The 15,666-nt window shown below is 39.1% G+C and overlaps 1 protein-coding gene and 1 long non-coding RNA gene across 3 annotated transcripts in view; one reads left to right on the forward strand and one right to left on the reverse strand.

Moving 5' to 3' along the window:
- Positions 1-15,666, forward strand: part of SPAG16 (sperm associated antigen 16) — a 1,095,180-nt gene that overhangs the window by 1,050,461 nt on the left and 29,053 nt on the right. The window lies entirely within an intron of this gene.
- LOC133228520 (uncharacterized) lies at positions 4,494-11,491 on the reverse strand. Its single transcript, XR_009730239.1, has 3 exons — positions 10,972-11,491; positions 8,827-8,876; positions 4,494-5,052 (listed from the first exon to the last, which is right to left on the reverse strand). It is a non-coding gene; the product is annotated as an uncharacterized LOC133228520 (long non-coding RNA).

Genomic DNA, 15,666 nt, shown 5'->3' on the forward strand with positions numbered 1-15,666 from the left:
GATGCGAGGGGCCTTCTTTTGTGAAGAGGCAGAGGTGGAGAAAGTCATTGATTTTTGCTGTACCTTTTTTTTTTTAATCTCCTGCCAATGATAAATGAAATAGAAGTTTTGATTTCACTTTCTCATAACAATAGTTCCATCAATCCTAGTTATAATTGAAAGAATGTGAAATTGTTCCTTCACTTAGCAATAATACTTTGAGCATCCACTACATACACAAAACTGACCATATTCCAGGAATATGTAGGCAAGGAAAACAAAGATGATTTTCATTCTTGAGTTGGTTGGTTAAGTGACAGCCAAAAACAGGCAAAATTGGAATGAAGCAGGACAAAGTGGCAACAGAAGCATGCTAAGTCTGTAAGGAACAGTAGCTAGAGAAAGACGGAGGCCAGCTTGCAAGATTCTACCTGGAACTGCACGCTTTAGCAGTTGGTTTTTATTTCAAGGGCAACTGATAAATACTGCCTCTACACTAATTGTCTTAAGTGAACATCCCAAAGCATCTGCTTGGTGGCAATATGCCAGGGAGGGAATCTGGAATGACTCTAAAAATATCCAGAATGACTTTCTTCAGATAAAATTCCCAAGTAAGCACATTTATCCAAAATCTGATAGACGTTGAAATCAATCCTTACCATGAAATATATCTGATGATATTAAACAGGACCAGAAATTCTAGAGTCTATCACCATGAGAACATTAACCTGAGTATTTAGCAGAAATAAAAATACGCCCACATTTCAACCACTGACCAGCTTATTCCCCTAGCTCCTTTTGCCTGACAAACTCTCTCTTCTAAAACACTTGGCATCATAAACTCTTTTCCTAAAATAGAAGGGGGACAAGAAGAAAGTCAGAAACTATAAACTTCTCAAAATATACGAAACTCTGGAGAGGCAGCCTGCACCTGCAACCCCGAAAGCAAATGTGTTGAATAATCAGGGATCCCAAACACTAGAGCGACACTAGAGTTATTTACTCAGCTAATCATTATGTGAAATAGAACATTTGATTTCTGCACCAGTTACCTTGAAGTAGATGCACACCTCGTTCAATTAAATAAAGCACCACAAACAAAATCATTTAGTTCAATGTGTGGTTCTTGTTAGTTTTAGTCAACAAGTCATGTCTGACTCTTGGGACCCCATAGGCTGTAGCCTACCAGGCTCTTCTGTCCATGGGATTTCTGAGGTAAGAATACTGGAGTGGATTGCCATTTCCTTCTCCTGGGGATCTTCCTAACCCAGAAATAGAACCCAGGTCTCCTGCATTGCACGCAGATTCTTTACCAACTGAGCTACGAGGGACTCCCACAATCAATATTTTTAAGTCAGTCATGTCTGACTCTTTGCAACCCCATGACTGTATAGTCCATGGAATTCTTCAGGCCAGAATACAGGAGTGGGTAGCTAGCTGTTCCCTTCTCTTTTATTTTTGGTGTATGTCCTTCCTGGTACCCGGAGATGAGCTCTGCATGACTCAAAATCCTGTTAGGTGATGGCTGCATGTCACCTGCATTCATAGTGTGTTGCACAAAGATGCACTATATTCTAAGATCTGATTTTAATAGCAAAATGCCCTCAAGATAAACATGTTAGCATGTTAGTGTAAATATGGGTCTTCAAGAACATGTTAGAACAGGGCATTTTCCCTTTAATTGGTTGTAGAACTGACATCTTAGCCCCTTGGGTGTTAAAGATTTAGAGGAGGGACAGCAGCCTCAGCTCACTCCCTTTCTCTAGCACTTGCTAGGTTGTCTAGACCTCAACTAACTTTTAAAAGAAGCTTTAAATGGCTTCCCTAGTGACTTGGCATTATTCTAAGGTGTATTAAATGTATTTTAGTTATTTGTGTAGCTGTCCTATCTATAACTAGAACATAAGAGACTATGATTTCTTAATCAACTTTGAATTACCTCTGGAATGCAATGTACTTCCTGGTAACTTAGTAACTTAGCAAACATTGTTTCCAAAAAATAGATTATGAAATGAATTAGCTTGTAAATATATTGTGCAAATTTATCCAGACCATACTTCTCAAACATCTTAATCTTCTCCTCAAACTGTGTTTGACCTAAGGAAACCAGACCTGTGGAAATTAAAAAAAAAAAAAGTTAAAGATAATAAAAAAAAAATTGGAAACTTATTAGTTTAACACAGTTTTTTTCTTGTTGTAATCTTATCTAGTATACTAGTGAGAGTATCTTCCATATCTGCAATTAAAAAGGCCTTAAAACCAAACCAAGCTTAACCCAGCAATGAGAGTGATGTTCCTTCTCTGTTTACACAGCTTCGCCTACAGTACTGAATATTCTCTAAAAACATCTCCTGACTCCTTCTCTGTCTTCCCATTTTGAAGAGGAACAAAGACAGATTCATCTTTCTTTTTTCAAATGTTCTGTTTTATATTGGGCTATGGCCGAGTAACAGTGTTGTGATAGTTTTGGGTGAGCAGCCAAGGGACTCACCCAAACATATACATGTGTCTGTTCTCCGCCAGACAAATTCACCTTTGTGAGCAAGATGGCTAGCATGTGGGGGTTCCATCAATGATCATAGGACATGAATGGCAATCTTTTAACATTTTTTAAAGTACTTTATTTAACATTTTGTTCATGTTTTGACTGTGTGGGTCTTCATGGCTGTGTGTGGACTTTCTGTAGCTGTGGAGAAAGCGACTGTTCTCTAATTGCAGTGCACAGGCTTCTCACTGTGGTGGTTTCTCTTGTTCTGGAGCACAGACTCTACGGTGTGTGGACTTCACTAATTGTGGCACATAGGCTTAGTTGCCTCACAGCATGTGGAATCTTCCTGGACCAGGGACTGAAACCATGTCCCTCACATTGGTAGGCAGATTCTTGACTACTAGACCACCAGGGGAGTCCAGAAATGTTTTTAAAATGTAAAATTTGATATTAATAGTGTTTACTGGTAGCAAACCACACAGATCCCCCCTTAGGAATGGAGCCATGTGGCTGTGTTAAGTGCACGTGGCAAGCAGAATAATGGCCCCCCAAAAGATAGCTCAGACAGTAAAGAATCTGCCTGCAATGCAGGAGACCAAGGTTTCTATGCCTGGGATGAGAAGATCCCCTAGAGAAGGGAATGGCAACAGGCAAGAGGAGAAGGGGATGACAGAGGATGAGATGGCTGGATGGCATCACTGACTCGATGGACGTGAGTCTCAGTGAACTCCGGGAGTTGGTGATGGACAGGGAGGCCTGGCGTGCTGCGATTCATGGGGTCGCAAAGAGTCAGACATGACTGAGTGACTGATCTGATCTGATCTGATCTGACAATATTCTTGCCTAGGAAATCCCATGGACAGAGGAGCCTGGCAGGCTACAGTCCATGGGGTCTCAAAGAGTTGGACACGACTGAGCGACTAACACTTTCATAAAAAATAGCGTTAAAAGCACAAAAATAGCACACAAAAAAATAGTTCTAATCACTGGAATCTGAGGGTACCTTATAGCATAAATGGGACTTTGAAGATGTGATTAAATTAGAAATGTTGAGATGGATTATCATGGATATATCCAATGGACCCAATATAACACAGATGTCCTGGTAAGAGGAGGCAGGAGGATCAGAGACAGAAAAAAAAGATGTTATGACAAAAGTAAAGATAAAAGTAGCAAGAAGCCATAGCCCAAGGAGTGCAGGCAGCCTGTGTGTGTGTGTGACCCCATGGACTAGCCCACTGGGCTCCTCTGTCCATGGGGATTCCTCAAGCAAGAATACTGGAATGGGTTTGCATGTCCTCATCCAGGGGATCTTCCCAACCCAGGCATGGAACCCCGGTCTCCAACATTGCAGGCAGATTTTTCACTGTTTGAGCCACCAGGGAAGCCAAGAAAACTGGAATGGGTAGCCTATCCTTTCTCCAGGGGAACTTCCCAACGCAGGAATCGAATGGGGGTCTCCTGCATTACAGGCAGATTCTTTACCAGCTGAGCTACCAGTGAAGCTGGCAGGCAGCCTGTAGTAGCCAATAAAGGAAGAAAGTGGATTCTCCCCTAGTCTCTAAAAGGCTTGTAACTCTTCTGACCCATTGCAGACTTCTGGTCTCTACAGTTGTAATGAATTGCTATGTTTTAAGTCATTATGTTGTGATAATGGTGATAGCAGCAATAAGAAACTAGTATAACAGACAAGTCGGTTAGGGATAATTTGACTTCAAATAGCAAGAACTTCAAACCAAACTGACTTATATAGTGAGAAAGTACATTGGTTTGTACATTCGGAAGAGTGATAGGAGGCAGAGGGCATTGTCTTAATAGTATCATCAGTGGTGCCACTTAATTCATTCCTGTATCTCTGCTCTGTAGTTATTTCTATTCTATTGAATTCATCTCTTTTGAGAAGACTGCCAATAGCCATTGGAGTTAAATGCTTCCTTATTGGTTTGAAGCAGTAAAAAAAAAAAAAAAAAAAAGGTGGGGAGGGGTGCTTCTCGTCATTATCTACCGCAATGCATGTATGCTCATTCATGTCCAAATTTTTGCAACCCGACTGTAGTCCACCAGGCTTCTCTGTCCATGGGATTCCAGGCAAGAATACTGGAGTGGGTTGCCATGCCCTCCTTCAGGGATCTTCCCAGCCCATGAGAATGGTTAAACAAGTTCCAAGGATACTGTGCCCTCAGTCTCAGGTCCAGGAAACAAGTGTCTGCTTTCACTCGGTCAGGTTTTTCCTTGCTCTCTAAGGACAGTTGTGTAATAGAAGGAGCAGCAGCAGTTAGAGAAACTCATGACTCATTCTGCCAGGCTCAGATTGGCAGTGAGTCTGGAGTTTTTTCCACCTGGGGAATGGCAACATGCCCAGCACCTTGGCTCATCACACCACCGTCTGGCTTACCTGCCGCAGGTTGCTGAACTCTGGGTTAGACTGACACCAGATAGCCACTTGTGAATCATCCTTGCAAATGGTGCATTTCCTTTGAAAATGGATACATTGCTTTGTGTACATTACTGCATCAAAATCTGCTTCTGTGTGTTTTCCAAGTATCTGATGTGATAGTTCTGAGTAATTTCCTATGCAACCAGCTCTACAGTCAGGCAAAGTAATACAGAAAGGAAAAAAGATAGAGAGGGTATTAATTGGATATCCTGAGATACATATATTTATTTGTGAGATATTTAATCTCCCACTTTAATGAATTACTTTCTCCAATCTTAGAGAAGGGGAAATTTGAGATATTTAATCTCCAACCTTAATGCATTGCTTTCTCCAGTCTTACAGAAGGGGAAATTTGAGAACTAAGTTGCAAAATTTGTAAGTGTCAGAGCTGTTAAGAACCTTCAGGCAGTGTGATTCCTAGGCCCATATTCTTCCTATGTACTCCTAAGGGCCACTCCCAGAGTCGAATATCTGAACAGAGTTCCCTTGTGAGAGTTGCTCCATCCTAACACTATCCTTGTGACTTCAGATTCACCCCAGAACTGGTTTTGGTGTCCTATATAGAGGCTGAGAAATCTGAGGCCCATCAGATTTTCCCCAAGCTTATTAGAACTAAACACAGAGATGAGGAAAGGTCCTTCTAGATCAGTTCCAGAAGAAACCTAGGATGGATCTAGTGGTTTTCAATCCCTTTGTCTCAGTTCAGTTCATTCAGTCGTGTCCAACTCTTTGAGACCCCATGGACTGCAGCATGCCAGGCCTCCCTGTCCATCACCAACTCCTGGAGTTTACTCAAACTCATGTCCTTTGAGTTGGTGATGCCATCCAACCATCTCACTCTTTGCCGTCCCCTTCTCCTCACGCCTTCAATCCTTCCCAGCATCAGAGTCTTTTCCAACAAGTCAGTTCTTCGCATCAGGTAGCCACAGCACTGGAGCTTCAGCTTCAACATCAGTCCCTCCAATGAACACTCAAGACTGATCTCCTTTAGGATGGACTGATTGGATCTCCTTGCAGTCCAGAGGACTCTCAAAAGTCTTCTCCAGCACCACAGTTTAAACGCATCAATTCTTCGGCACTCAACCTTCCTTATAGTCCAATTCTCACATCCATACATGACTACTGGAAAAACCATAGCCTTGACTAAGACGGACCTTTGTTGGCAAAGTAATGTCTCTGCTTTTTAATATGCTATCTAGGTTGGTCATAACTTTCCTTCAAGGAGTAAGCGTCTTTTAATTTCATGGCTGCAATCACTATCTGCAGTGATTTTGGAGCCCCCTAAAACAAAGTCTGCCACTGTTTCCATTGTTTCCCCATCTATTTGCCATGAAGTGATGGGACCGGATGCCATGATCTTCGTTTTCTGAATATTGAGCTTTAAGCCAACTTTTTCACTCTCCTCTTTCACTTTCATCAAGAGGCTCTTAAGTTCCTCTTCACTTTCTGCCATAAGGGTGGTGTCATCTGCATATCTGAGGTTATTGAAATTTCTCCCTGCAATATTGATTCAAGCTTGTGCTTCATCCAGCCCAGCATTTCTCATGATGTACTCTGCATACAAGTTAAATAAGCAGGGTGACAAGATACAGCCTTGACGTACTCTTTTTCCTATTCTACCCCAATTCTGTTAAGGGATATCTGAGTGCAATAACATTGATCATCAGGATTGATTATGGTAATTTGGCTTGCCAGGTGGGCTTATCCTTCCTCTGTCATGGTTTAAGCATTTTCAGAGGATTCATACCAAAGATAGAAAAGAATTACCCTTCAATACCCTTCCGTTTCTGGGGACCTTTCAGAAAGAACTTTCAAATTGCCTCAACCATGTGTATAGCTCAGGAGAGCCCAGGCAGCCAGGAGACAAGGTATGAATGGTTTGGACCCTGAATTTTACAAGAGCAGAGACTGATCTTATAAACACTGCATTTCCAGATCCAAATACAGTGTCTGACCCATAACAAACTATTATTGTTAAATGAAGGACTAAATAAAAGAGTGGTCAATTTAGTAAATATTTTGTCAGCAAAGTGGAAGGCAAGGATAGAGCAAAGTGGTAAAATGATGGTGAACAAGGCTAGATATGTGTCATTATCCAACAAAATTTAAGCAACACTTTGCCTTAAACGAGACAGACCCTTAAGTCTGAGACCTATAGTGACAATATTTAAAATAGCACCGATTCTGTTATTGGCGCTCATGGGATAGAAACGAAAGATCTTTTTACCCAGTAAGTATCACGTGAAATTTTAGGCTTTGGAAAATGTTAGTGTTTGAAAAGCATTTCCAGTTACTGGCAATCTCTAAGAAAATGGCTAAAACAATTTTCCAAAATGGTTCTATTGAACCCTACTGAAATGCATTTTATGTAGTCCTGTGTGATTGCTCCTGCTTTATTGTTCAAGAACTGTTAATAATGAGAGTTTTAATATGCAGAAAACAAGCAACAGAATGGGACCCAAGGTTCTTCTATTTTATTTTTTAATAAAAAAAGTAAAAGCCCTATTAGAGTCCATTTCCAGAGATAATTTACTGGCATATACATTGTTTAATTTATTTCTAATATAGAGAGAAATCAGCTTATAAGGAAATTAAAACAGAGCACATCTTTCAATTTGAGATGACTAGGAGGCTCTCAGGATCCCCAAAACATTTTTTTCATGGCAGTTGTGACTTGAAATCACAGAATGGACATGATAAACACCACTATACGTTCAGGCCACAGCAGTTGAATGTGATCACTACTGTTTCCATCAGCATTTTCAGTGGATGTTTTCCATGATGTGAAATCAGTTATCACTTCCACATCTACATTAATATAATTGGTTCTTACTCTCCAGAGGAAAGTTTATAAAAGGCAGTTTTAGTAAATAAGGGGTAAAGGGTCCCTGTTTGCCACTGCATCCTCTGGGATGGATTATCACTATGCACTTCCTCCGGATCCTAAGGGAATTCTTGGTACTACTGTGTTAAACCCCTTTTTTTCTTTGCAAGGGAAAGCAAAATGGCACTTTTCTTTTTTTTCAAGAAAATTGCTATGCTTAGTGACAACAATTCTAAAAAGCAGTACCCTTCAAGGTATTGATTACCACATGGTTTAAAGAATACTGTGTGTTCAGGAGATGGTTCAAAGGAAGTCACAAAGCAGGTGTCATTTCTAAATAGTTTTAAATTCCCAGTTACTATTAAGAAAATGGATACCAAAGCTAAATTTTCAACAGTTCCTGCATCAAATAAGATCTTTGGTAACAGCAAAATCAAGGGGTACTTTTGTTTTGGAAAAGTTACTCCAAGTATGAAAGAGCAGTGATGCCTTTTCATGTGGGCAAGTTCTTCATGCACAGAGTGTGAGATACAGGGAGGCATAATTCCCAAAGATGGTTGCCTCTTCTCTGCCAACATTTTTCATTTTGAGTAAAATATTTTCAGAATGCCCAGGAGATTTTATTATTTGAATAGGAAGCTGGAACCTCACATTTACAGCATATTTGGCAAGCTTTGGAATGTAATGTAGAAATCAGAACCATCTACAAAAGATGCATTCGCCATACTCTCTGATGTTGAGTATAGCCAGATTTTATAAGTGAGGCCAGGTCAAGAGTCTCCAGGTGAGAAAGGAGCTTCAGTATCTGTGCCTCTCCAATGGGACATAGGTGACTATCATTTTTCTGGCCTTGGGAAACTCTGATTCCAAGTAGTAGGCAGTTTGTTACTTCATATAAGCTGAACAAAGCAAAGCAAAAGAAAAAGCATTCTATTAGATGTCTATGCAAATGTTCTTAGGACTAGAGCAATCATTTAATTCAGGTGAGGACAGGCAGTTCTGCCTCTTATCACCTCGACTATGGCCTTAACCCTCAGCCTTGCTTTGAAAACCAGAACTCACTTTGTATCCTCAGAGCAATATTAATTCAGAACTTACTTGGATTTGTTCCTTGGGCAAAAGGTTAAGTGATCCATAAATTTATTTCCCTGCAGATTTGGAAAAAGAAAAGTAAATATCACAGTGATACGTTAGGCAGGTTCTGCAGCATCAAAATCGACTTCCCCTCCTGTTGCCAGTGTCAGTGCCACGTGGTGAATAGAAAATAATTAAACTATTTGTGGCTCACTCATGTGAATGATGCCAGTGACCAGAAAGATCAAATCCTCAAAAAAATCTGATTAATAAGGAATGGCTCTAACCTGATCCTTGTTTGACTAAGAACTAAATCCCATTACAAATGTGCAAAGAAGGATAATTCAGCTCTGTGAAATGGCTTTTTGTTAACATAACTCCACTATGAAGAAATGTATAGTGTCCCCAAACCAAAACATACTTGTTGTAAGGTAGAACCTACATTTTTCATATCTAACCTTAGATTTTGTGGTTCCCTATCCAGTGACTCAACATTAGTGTAATAAGGACCTTTATAATTCCTGGCAGATGCTGCTCTGTGGTGCAGATTTTGTGATTGAAGGTAATAGCCTTCAGACTTAAATGCTCTCGTGGAGGAGGGTATGCTTGAAAAGATAATAGTGGTGGAGAGATTCTTAGAGTTTGCCGCATCCTCTCTAGGCAACAATAGCTCAGTTATTGAATATCCATCAAGTGCATGTCATTGGTCTGTGCTTACTGAAAGTTTTCATATTGAATCCCAGAATCTTTTTTCTAAATGAAGAGCATTGCCTTCATGTCTCTTTGTGTGTCCAAATCATTGTTCAGTTTGCAACCAGAAACTGGACTTTTTCCTCTGAGAGTTGTAAAAAGATGTGCCACATGCAGAAAATCAGAGTAGAATGAGTCCTGTAAGATCAGCCCTTTTGTCCTCTTCCCTCTCTTAACACAACTAAGGGTTACCAAGTGTCACAAGCTCAAAGGCTTGCCATGTGCTCCAGACCTCTGTGCCTCTGCTCATACTGAAGCCCCCTCCCTACCTTATTACCCCTCCTTCACTCTCCTATTCCTTAAGCTACAAACTCCATTCAGTCAGTAAACTTCTTATTGAGCACAATATTCAGCGTTCATCCTTGGCAATATATAGTCTAATGGGGAAGACAGGCAGTTGAACACACTATAGGAGAGAGGTATAGCTACTGTGGAGGCCTATAATAAGAGGTTCTAGACTTAGTTGAGAGGTCACAGGAGGCTGGACTAGAATTAGAAAGTAACTTAATAAGGAAAAGGAGGTGCTTGGAGAAAAGAACATTCCATCAGAGAGAAGCTAACTCTGGGAGGTGGGAGATACAAGGGGGCAAGTGATATAAAAATTAAACAGAAGGAAGATTATGTAAACCATAGGACAAATGGGAATTCATCAAAGGATAGGCAGGGAGTGACATGATCAGATTTAGATTTCTTAAAACTCATTATTGTGTGGAGATTTGTTTAGAAAGAGATGAGAGAAGATGCTGAGGCACCAAAGTGAAGGCTGTTGTGATAATTCCTGCACATGACAAAATCTCTATCAATCTCTGATAAAAACAACCTTGTCTATTAGGCTGTTATCACTGACATACGTCTTCTATCCTCCAGGTAATTAATGTGTTAGCATATTTAAGACACTAGGTCTGGGACTTCTAAAACAGCATCATTAATTTAAATATGAGCTACTAGCCTACCTAAGACCATGTCAGATCATTTCAACTTAAAATCAAGTCTCTCCTCTTTAAAGAATTTATGAAGTAGAACCAAATTAATAGATATTATTAAAATGTGATAGACTTTCCCTCCTCTTGGTCTTAGACACAAAAATATTTGAGTTATCTGAAGGACTTGCTCTTCACCAAGGCATGCCAATTACCACCTGAAATTTATTTGTTATATATTTTTTCAACTTTTTAGATTTTCCTTTCATTTTGATTTTAATATATGGATTTCTCCTTTTCTGTTTAAATAATACCAGCACTTGTTAGCACTCATTTGTTCTCTAGAAGTAATCTATGACACACCAGATTATGGAAGTTAAATGGGACAGTTAATATGAACGTGCTTCTCATTCTGCCACTGTTTCTGGCTGTGATCATCACACAGGAAGCCCTGCTGGGTTTCAGGGTGGTGTCATGTTTCACAGAAAGGAAGACTTACCTAATTTTCCATTTCACAAGTACTATCTCTGCTTTCCCACTCCTCTTTCACTTATATAAAACTGTCTTAAGTATGTTGGATGCCCTCCTGACAAACTCCCGGCATCCCTCTGTAAGCAGAAGGTAGGTACTTGGGTGCCAGTGGCAGAACATGTTTTCCAGGCAGGAAAACTTTTCTTCGTTTCTTCAATTTATGCAATAGGTCGCCAAACAAGCCATCTGCTGATCTGGTTTCCAAAGCATATGGCTTCTTCCTTAATCTGTAATGTGGGAGACGAACTAAAAGAAGTCATTCTTAGGAGAGAGTAACTAAAGCACTCACAATCTAGTCAGTGTGTTTTGTGTTCTAAATTCTACCCAAGGGTCAAAGAGGAATTCTTCAAATTCTTGTACTGGGAGCACATGAGATGCAACTTTGCAGAATTATTGTCACTGAGCTCCATTTTAATAATAGACTTTTAACATAGACAACAAGAGTCGGCCATAACAAATCCATGACGATGTTTGCTTTAAGATAGGCATTGAAAATATTCTGTCCTCTAGCGTAGCACTAAGAGCCATTAGGTATTAAGCACTCATAATATGTCAGGCCCTGTCTCGTAGCTTTCATTGTTTCAGATGGGCAGCAGGGCCTATCGTTCAGAGCCTGGCTTAAGAACCAGGCCACGTGAGGTTCAGATTCTGGCTCTGTCATTCACTGTTCTATTCTCTCTGGAGACTTGTTTAACTTCCCAGTGCCTCATTTATTTTTTTATTGTATCATTTCATTTTTTCTTTTAAATCTTTATTGCAGTATAGTTGCTTTACAATGTTGTATTAGTTTCTGCTATGCAGCAAAGTGAATCAACTTTATGTATCCCCTCTTTTTTGGATTTCCTTTTAGGTCACCACAGAGCATTGAGTAGAGTTCCCTGTACTATACAGTGGGTTCTCATTCATATTAATAATCTATTTTTACACATAGTATCAATAGTGTATATAGGTCAATCCCAATCTCTCAATTCCTCCCACCCCTTCCCTTTCCCCACTGGTATCCATATGTTGGCTGTCTGTATCTGTGTCTCTATTTCTGCTTTGTAAATAAGATTCTCTCTACCAGTTTTTTTTTTTCAGATTTCACATATATGCATTTATATGCAATATTTCTTTTTCTGACTTACTTCACTCTGAATAGTCATCTCTAGGTCTATCCACATCTCTGCAAATGACCCAATTTCATTCCTTTTTATGGCTGAGCAATATTCTGTTATAAATATATATCACATCTTCTTTATCCATTCCTTTATTGATGGACATTTAGGTTGTTTCCATGCCCTGGCTATTTTAAATAGTGCTGCAATGAACATTGGGGTGCATGTTTCTTTTTTTAATTATGGTTTTCTCTCTCAATGCTTTGTTTATAAATGGAGCAGAAGATAACAGTTCTCAGCATTAGAGTCATCATGAGGATAAAAGACTTAAATACTTAGATCAGTCCCCAACACATACTAAACATCTTACCTATTAATATCTCATTTAAACTACATGAACTTTCTGTTTGCTATAACAGAGAACTTAAGTAACTACCACCAGGGCATTTTGACTCTAAAGGTCAAGAATTGTCCTCTATAAAAAGACATAAGAAAGAATATTATTTTCAAAGTTATATACATATATTTTTTAATTAAAACTGTTATTTTATTTTTTAACTCAGTTAATAGCAAGCAGATTCAAATTTGATGTTCAATAATGAAGACACTGTGCTGAATTTTCTAGTTGCTATTTGTGTGTTACCTTTTTTCATGAGCCTGATTTTCTACAAGTATTTCAATTTTTCTCTTACCTTTGGTAACAACCACCTTGCAGAATGCTCCAGCAAGGGAAAAACTGAATATTTTTTTAAAGAAAACTAGAGGGAAATGTTAGCTAAGTGTGGTAAACAAAGTTTATACAATAGAGAAATTTTATTCTAAAAAAGACCACTGAGGAAGGAAAATAAGATACTGTATAAGAATATAAAATGAGGAGAACTACTTGCCTTTGGGCAACTGGCTAACATTTTAAATCCCAGCTTCTATTAGTCATGTACAGACCCTGTATCTTAAACTCAATTAATACAAGTCAAATTTTGCACATATATGCTTTTTATATTCTACTTCTTTCTAACCAAAATGTTTTCTGTCCCTCTTTTTTCCCCTTCAATTTCTCTTTGTCTTTAAGCTCAAACATCATATCCTCTGTGAAGTAAGCATTGTCTGACACTCCTAGGTAATTAACATCTCTCCTTCTTTTGTGGTCTTATGATACCATATACATAATACCATCACAGCATTGTATTGATTCACTTGCTTTTTCTTCTAATTTTATTGAGATATAGTTGGCCTACAGCACTGCATAAGTTTAACATGTACACCATAATGACTTGACTTACAGTATTTGAAATGATTACCACAATAAGTTGAGTTAACATCCATCATCTCATATAGATTAAGAAAGAAAGAAAGGAAAAGTTTCTTTCCTTGTGATAAGAACTCTTAGGATGTACTCTCTTAACAAGTTCCAAATATGCCACAAAACAATAACTATAGTTATCATGTGTATGTTACACCCCTATTATTAAATTTATAATCATATATCCAGAAATTTAGTATCTTTTGATGACCTTCATTTATTTCCCCCACTGTAGCATGGCTTTCTTTCTGTAACTACAAATCTGATCTCTTACTTCCTTATTCTTTTACAAAAGACTCCTTGAGTGCCTGTCTGACACTCTGCATTAAACAGGGATTGTCATGCAAATATTATTTCCACTTTTAAAAATGGGGCCCAGTTTTATCCACCAGAAAACCTGAAACAAAGCAAGTTATCAATGCATGTCTGTTGATATGAGGATTTGGCCAAATAAAATAATCCCATGACTTCACAGTCATATTCTAATTTTAACAAAAGGCAATACTATTGCAGTGTCTCCTCTACTTTTCACAAGACTCTAAATATCTTTTGTTTCCAAAATTCAAATCTATCCTTAGAAGCTAACAATTTGCCGTCACTTGAAAACTCAAAACACATGTATTCAATGTGTGGTAGTACCATAATTTTTAACTTCTCCCCTCAGGTTGCTCCAGAGAAGGCAATGGCACCCCACTCCAGTACTCTTGCCTTGAAAATCCCATGGATGGAGGAGCCTGGTAGGCTGCAGTTCATGGGGTCTCTGAGGGTCGGACACAACTGAGTAACTTCACTTTCACTTTTCACTTTCATGCATTGGAGAAGGAAATGGCAACCCACTCCAGTGTTCTTGCCTGGAGAATCCCAGGGACAGCGGAGCCTGGTGGGCTGCCATCTATGGGGTCGCACAGAGTCAGACACGACTGAAGTGACTTAGCAGCAACAGCCTCAGATTGCTCAGTGGTAAAGAATTCTCCTGCTAATGCAGGAAACCTGGTTTCAGTCCCCAGGTTGGGAAGATCCCCTGGAGGAGGACATGGCAATCCCATCCAGTATTTTTGCCTGGATAATCCCATGGACAGAGAAGCCTGGTGGGCTACAGTCCATGGCATTGCAAAGAGTCGGACATAACTGAGTACATATGCACAAGTGATAAAAAATCCAGATTGTCCTATTTTTATTTCCTTTAAAATGTTACAATAATCTTTGCATGCCTTTCTTTGTATATTTGACAGTTCCATCAGAAAGACTCACATTCATGAGAATATTAGAACAATAAATATGTTCATATACCAGGTCTACTGGCCTAGAGAGATATTTAAGCTCAGAAATAGATCCACATTTTGTAGGACCTGGTGCAAAATAATCAAGGGCCTCCTTTAGAAATAAAAAAAGGAAACATTTTAAAACTTGCTTAGATCTCTCCTTTTTAAGGCCTTAGAAAAGGCCCATGAAAGTAAGGAACCCTAAAGTTCATGGTTCATTGATTTCATGGTAAACCTGCCCATACCCATGATATATTGTTGAAGGGAAAAGAACAAGTTAAAGAATATATATTATCTATACATTCTCCTTAAAAATGATAAATCCATATATACAGTGTTTAAGTTTTAAGAGCAGGTGAAAACTGTGGAATGATTATAAACTGAGATACTAAAATTAGCCTCCTCAAGGAGGAGTTAAGCCAGGGGTTAAAATAGGTTGTTTGGGGGGGTGTGTGGTCATCATCTGTATTTTAGATACTTTTGTTAATTATTGTGACCATGTGTGACTTTTTTATTTCAAATACTAAAATAGACTACTCAGGGGATAAAAGCATGTGCTGCTGTACCTTCTGTAGGCATTCCAAAGAAAGTGTTTGGGATTAGTCCACATTCTCCCAAGGTGCCACATCGACTGGTTTTAGAAGTTCTGTTGTATTTGTTATAAAATTAGCTATACTCTTTTATGAGAACATCCCTTATATTAATTAATAGACTGCCCTCGGGCCTCCCATAAACACATACCACAAGAGAGTCAGATAAGAAGAGAGAACATAAAAGCTCAATGACCTACCCATGGGGTGCCAAAAAAAACCATCTTTGGTAAATGAGACTGCCCAGTATGTCACCCTGAAATTACCAAAATCAATCACATTTTTTAAACCAAAAGGAACATTCCTTCTAAGATAAGACAAAGTTAAGATGAACGCTGCTGCTGCTGCTAAGGCACTTCAGTCGTGTCCAACTCTGTGTGACCCCATCGACGGCAGCCCACCAGGCTCCCCCGT

Source organism: Bos javanicus, chromosome 2 (assembly GCF_032452875.1).
Source record: "Bos javanicus breed banteng chromosome 2, ARS-OSU_banteng_1.0, whole genome shotgun sequence".
NCBI lineage: Eukaryota > Metazoa > Chordata > Mammalia > Artiodactyla > Bovidae > Bos > Bos javanicus.